This window comes from Acomys russatus, chromosome 11 (genome assembly GCF_903995435.1).
Source record: "Acomys russatus chromosome 11, mAcoRus1.1, whole genome shotgun sequence".
Lineage (NCBI taxonomy): Eukaryota > Metazoa > Chordata > Mammalia > Rodentia > Muridae > Acomys > Acomys russatus.
Window position 1 is genome coordinate 16,159,796 of NC_067147.1, and position 6,925 is coordinate 16,166,720.

At 36.2% G+C, this 6,925-nt stretch overlaps 1 pseudogene; it reads right to left on the bottom strand.

Moving 5' to 3' along the window:
• Positions 1-1,107: 1,107 nt before the first annotated feature.
• On the bottom strand, positions 1,108-1,225 carry LOC127196040 (uncharacterized; annotated as a pseudogene).
• Between the last annotated feature and the right edge of the window lie 5,700 nt (positions 1,226-6,925).

Consider the following 6,925-nt stretch of genomic DNA (forward strand, 5'->3'; position numbering starts at 1 on the left):
TTGCATTCTTCATAGTGACCCCCAGGTAAAACTAGAATACTCATTTTTATCATTGGATAAGAAACTCTGCTTAAAAAGGGGCAAGCTTGGGTTCAGGCAGAGTCAATGGCCAAACTCTGCCAAGACAGGGTCAGCAAGTCCTCAATAGTTCCTTCCTCACAAATATGTCTATCAGATATATTGGGCCAGAAGCCTGAGGAAGATGCTCCAACATTATAGAGAGTTTTGGGTGACTGTTCAGGCAGCAAACGGTCTTTGTCGTCTTCTTATTTGAAAAGTTACTAACCTGCACTCCCAGTATACGCAGGTAATCAAGTTTATTCCTTCTTAAGTCTCTGATGGAGTTGAAGATCAGATAACATAGTTTTACAAGGAAGCTTAGTTATTTAGGGGTTAAGATGCTTTTAGGTCTAGGTAGATATTTTAAGTTGATAATGACAAGAGATGATGGAGATTGATCTACATTAAGAAGTTTAGACTCACTAGGATAGGAAAGATGTTTTCTTCAAGGCTGTCAAATACAAAATGGCAAAACATTATGAATGCAACATTTATATAATTTCTGGTTGTGTCATGGTTCTTCTTGCTATAGGTAGTTTATTGTATATACATTTAATAATATAAATTCATATGTAAAAAATAAAAATGTTCAATTAATAGAAAGAAAAAAAGAAAGAAAGAAAGAAAGAAAAGTCTGGTTGACATTGTATGTATGGCACAAAGTTGTAGGAAAGCATTTTTAAAAATACCATCCCAGACTATCCACAAAGCACCATCCCAGACTATCCACAAAGCACTTTTATAAATGACTATAATTTTTCAAAAGTTAACAGGATTTTTATTGTCAATTAAGCTTTGGTCAATGTATTTTAAATGTCCTGCCATATAACGAAGTGGATTGGAATGGTAGTTAAATTACTAAAGAAATCTGTTAACTGGGAAAATTTTAAAGTTAATTATAGCTGGTGGAATATTTTAAAAATTCATTCATTCTCAATTGAAGTAACAGGATTTTATTCTGCTCCATAATTTAAATAGTAACTATATGAAATATGATGAAGATAAAAACATATTTTCATCCATGGTACTATTCCTTCTGTGGCATCCTTTCAGTGAACAACCTATTCCTTCTATTAACAATTAGGGTTCTAAAAAACTAAAACAGATATTAAACTGATAAGAACAGATACTACACTTGATCTTAGCCAAAAGGCCGAGGAAGGACAGCAGGTAGCCAAGAAGAGACTTGATACCCTATGAGAATATATAGGGGGAGGTAATCCCCCTCAGGAACAGTCATAGGGGAAGGGAATAATGGGAAAATGGGGCGGGGGGAGGAATGGGAGGATACAAGGGATGGGATAAACATTGAGATGTAACAAGAATAAATTAATAAAAAAATAAATTAGCAAAAAAAAAAAACCCTATGAGCAATTAGACACTGCAGACATTCTCCACCGTTGAGTGGAGAGTGGTGTCTGACTTTCATACAAACTCTGGTGCCCCATTTTTGACCACGTCCCCTTGATGGGGAGGCCTGGTGGCACTCAGAGGAAGGATAACAGGTCACCAAGAAGAGACTCGATACCCTATGAGCATATACAGGAGGAGGAGGTCTCCCTCAGTCACAGACATAGGGGAGGGGAGTAGGGGGGAAGTGGGAGGGAGGGAGGAATGGGAGAATACAAGGGATGGGCTAACAATTGAGATGTAATATGAATAAATTAACAAAATATTTTTTAAAACCCTATGAGCATATACAGGGGGAGGAAGTCTCCCTCAGTCACAGTCATAGGGAAGGGGAGTAAGAGGAAAATAGGAGGGAGGGGCGAATGGGAGGATACAAGGGATGGGATAACAATTGAGATGTAATATGAATAAATTAACAAAATATATTAAAAACAAAAAAAATAAAAAACTAAAACAGATTAAGAAGTGCCTTAAGGCAGCTGGGTGTGATTGAGCAAGCCCTCAGTCTCAGAATAATCACTTGGACCAGAGAGGCCCAGACTAGCCTGGCAAGCTAAAAAGAAGTCACCAGGAAAGGGAAAATTGTTGCCCTAGCTGACCACGTGATGGGCTTTGAATATGAGCTATCACTTGGCCTTTGAATATTATATAACCCATAAATTTTCTATCCAGTTTTTAATTTTAATAGTTTTGCTACTAAGAAAGACAACTCTCTGAAACACTTTCAATTAGGAATTTGGAGTAATCTGAAGTTGATCCTTTGTTGTATTTTTATATCAGGGTAATAGAGAGAGGACCCAGTAGCATCAACTTGGGAATCCTGTCACATTGTATTGAAGTAGAGGCCAGCCCAGAATGTAGCAATTGCCTCAATTCTTTATCACAAGACCTACCCTTTAGAATGTTTTTCTTATAAATGTTTAGCAATCTTTAACAATTTTATGACAATATAATTATAAAGAGAGCTCAAATCTCAGTGTAACTAATTATGAGAACTGATTTGAACTATGAAACTTTAGAGTAGAATATAAGTGGTAAACAATGTGGTTATATTTGCCCTGCAAGTTAGACTTTCATTCAGAGCTTATTACCTTTCTTAAAAGGTTTATATGATAATCTTTAAGGTCTGGGTGTCCTTTAACAAAGTTTGACTGTTTTATAAGAAGGCAAAGAAAATGATTTACATATACCACTCACTTTAATGTTCTTATCGAACTCAATGCATGAAGGATTTCGCTACATCAGTGTTAATAAGAATCATAAAGAAGATAGACATTTATAGACAGATGTAATTCCGTCAGAAAGAACTGCTTTTAATTATTGACTTCTGCATTGTCTATTATGCTCATGATTCTGTAACTTTCAGTCTCATTTTCAAATTATATTATTGATATCATTTCCTCCTTTGTTTGACAAGATGCAATGCTAGATATATTTGCATCAGGTATCATTTTCTCCAAGCCTGATGACCGAGTGAATCTTGATTGCCTTATAAAAGGCAAATATCAACAAGAAGCAGTCCCTGAATTGTAAGGAGGTGGATCTTTCTAGGAATAAGTCTTAAAGATTAGATACAATTATTGATTCTGGAAAGGAACGATCCTCCTTCATAGTCTATGCCAGGGCATACCAGGGCATCTGTGCACAAGTTTGTGCTCTTGCCATTGGTTAAGGAGATGAATCTGGGCGAAGGGAGAGAACTCATGCCAGTAACATGGTCATCACACTGCAGGGCTGTTCACATTATTAACATTCCCCAGAAACATGGCTTCCAGGATAGGCCTCGCAGACTGGACAAACCTCCAATATATGCAGCCTTACCCTCCAAACTCTACAAGATGATGAGACATGAGGAGGTTAAACCACACACACACACACACACACACACACACAGAGAGAGAGAGAGAGAGAGAGAGAGAGAGAGAGAGAGAGAGAGAGAGAGAGAGAGAGAGAGAGAGAGATCATCACATCGGTACTATCATCAGCATGGTTTATCTCTGAGTCATGTTCAACCCAATGCTAGACATGTTGGTGAATGAATTGTCAGGCAATCCAACCACTTATATACTAATTTAACACCAAATGGAGATGTCAGACATTTTAGAATACAAAGAGAAAATATTTAGTTTGCTCTTGTTTCCTCAAAAATCTGTGTAGTGGTTGTACTGAGACTGGCCTCATTGTCTCATATATTTAAATGCTTTGTCCCCAGTTTGTGAAATTATTTAAGAAAGAGATGTAACCTTCTTAGAAGATGGGTAGCCTTATTGGATAAAATGTTTCATTGGGGATTGGTTTTGAAGTTTCAGATGCTCTAGCTATTCCCAGTTAGCTCTCTCTGCCTCAGAGTTTTCTCAAAATGTAAGCTCTAAGCTGCTGCAGCACTGGTATGCTTGTGTGTCTGCTACCATGCTTTTTAACATGATAGTCATGGACTTACCTTCTGAACGGTAAGCAAGCCCCCAATTATGTGCTTTGGGGGGTTTTGTTTGGTTTTGGTCATGGTGTTTTGTCATGGCAACAGAAAAGTAACTAAGAAACTAAGACAATATGTGAATATGACAAACTGCATGCCATGCCGTAGGTTCCTATATTTGTGTTGCTTCATTACATAGCAAGAAGGATTAGGACAAGACAGTGATGTCCCTGATAGAGTCCTAATCGTTGTGATACCAATATGCTAAAAAAAAAAATACCATTAACTGGATGGAAATGCATTGGTATTAGCATGGGTTAGCATAGTCAAAAAAATATTTCTTATGGGGTTATAGATCATTAAAACAAACTTAGAAAGATATAACTCCAAAATAGTGAAGCAAGAAAAATGAACAGACAGACAGACAAAAAGCAGAGTTAATTGCTCCTCTGGATAAAGTCAAGGATTGGGATACCCATAAGAACCCTCTCCACAACTGCATTCTTCTTACTGTAGCAACAAAATAAATGAGATTTGATTTGGATGTTTAATTGGTAAAGTCAAGAACTGATTCCCAGAGAAATATCATTAAAGCTGTGCTCTCAGGTCTAGCACCCCTGAGCATCCCAGGTGGTATGTCCAGTTATTTTCTTAGGTAGACATTTTCTTCTCCTGATGAAAATCACACCATTGCTCAAACACTGGAATCTATAAACTATATTTAAGACTTCCATACGACCACACAGAGAGACTGCTGGTGCAATTTGATTTAAAAACTAACAAAACTCTTATTTCTAATCCCCAGCATAGAAAAGAACATTGCCTTGGGTAGGTGCATGTACATTTTAACCCAATATTTATCCTCAGTCCTAGTTTATTATGATATATTATTTAAAATATTTCTGATAGTAGGCTTTACATTGCCTCTGTTTTTATAATATAAAGTATACACTAAAAATAACATCTATGAAATATTCATTAAGTAGGACAGGAAAGGAAATTCCAGAGCAAGTTTAAAGCCTACTTTTTCTTTACAAATAAAATATGAGTCCCGAGACGCTTGTAAATGAACTTCGATTTCTTTGTACAGTCCAAAGATAACAAAATGTTAAAAATAAACAAATTTCCCTCTAGACTATAGAAGTCGATGACTATTTCTATGGCATGTATATACAATATAGAGTCCAAAGTATCTATTAAATAAAAACCACAAAAATTATCCAACATAGCTAGAAGAACAGTGTTGACTCTCCTTCACACAGTCAAATCAATCTTTAATGTTCATTTGTCTATACCGAATTATTATCCACTGTAAAGATTGCATGAATCTTTAGTTTTGATAGCTAGCTTCGGACTTAAACTAATGTGAGATTCAAGTTACATAAAAGAATGAGCAACTAAACAAAAATTAAAATCCCTTTATTTGTTTTAAGGTAGACTGCAGTATGAAAATAAATTGTGTTAATTAATAAACAGAAAACTGGAAGAAATAAGACAAAATATGTTTGGCAAAAAAATAAGTACATTAATAATATAAATGGCAGGAACTATTTCTTCACATGAGCTAAGGATTTTTTAAAGCCTAATCCATGCTATACTTGCTTACCTCAGCCTTGTGGTATAAACAGTATTACTATCCATATTTCATATATGAAGTCACAGAGAAAATGGTCCACATAAGGCTAGCTGTTATAAAGTGATGTGACCTCATTTTCTCACAGAGCTCTATTTGAGAGCTAATACAGCATGCAGCACTGAATCAAGGTGTAAATGCCATCTGAGGAGTAATTTTTTAAAAATTAAAAATGCATCATGACACATTTCTCATTTAGAACTGCTTTTCTTTTTTCTTTTTTCTTTTTTTTTTTTAAGATTTATTATATAGTATCCTGCCTGCATGTACACCTTTCTGCCAGAAGAGGGCACCGGATCTCATTATAGATGGCTGTGAGCCACCATGTGGTTGCTGGGAATTGAACTCAGGTCCTTTGGAAGAATAGACAGTGTTCTTAACCTCTGAGCCATCTCCCCAGACCTAGAACTTCAATTCTTGAAGAAGTCTCAGAGTCATAAAGGCATTCCTTGAAGTGATAAATTAACTTGTCTCCTGGACATTTAGGATGATGCAACTCTGTATCATCTTTGATATAAACTGAGAAGATGCATGCAGCATCTCTGCATTGCAAGGCTCTGGCAATTCATTAGGAAACATTGCACAATCTTATAAATGAATTTCTAATTCCAATTCATCTTTTCACTAATGAACGTCAGAAATATGTTAGTTGCAAATAACACAACCCAAATGAAAATAATAAAATTTAATAATCATTTAATTCATATAGTGGGGATGAACACAGTTATTTATCATAGCACTATAGTTCTCATTCTTAATAAACTTTTTCTATTTCTACCACAGTCCATGTGTCCTTGGTCAAATTCTTTGTTTGTAGAAAACAGAATCTTAAAAAGTTTCAGTGGGTGTTGTTTAAATTCACCTTTACACCTACACAATTATTCTCATTCAGAGCCAGTCTTAACATCAAGCTTTCTGTGACAATGCCTTTCCTAAGTAGAAGACTTCTAGGAGCTTTACCAACCTCTATTCCTCAGAAGACCCAAGAAAGAATCATGCAGAATATATCTGCACTTGGAAAACTGTAGTAGGGCCACTGAGGTAGCCTTTTAGAGCCTCCTTGCTGAACCATCATGGAGCAAAAGGGGGAAAGACAGGGCTGCAAAGCAACAAACTTCTTCCTGTCACCCATTTTCATAAAGACAAAAATCTAATCTATCCTATTAGGTTCTGTTTCTCAGACCCTGGGAGATACGTTTTCAACACATGAATTCCAATATGTTCATGTCATATCAAGAACCTTTTTTAGATTACAGTAAGAGATATTTTCTTGACCAAATCAACTGGATTATGTCTAAGGGAATAACAAATGAGGGTCCTGATGTCTGAAGGCGTAAGTGCGCTTCCACTGGCGGACATGAACAGCTGCAAGCATTGTCTCCCCAGCTGTTGCTTCAGCTTCATTC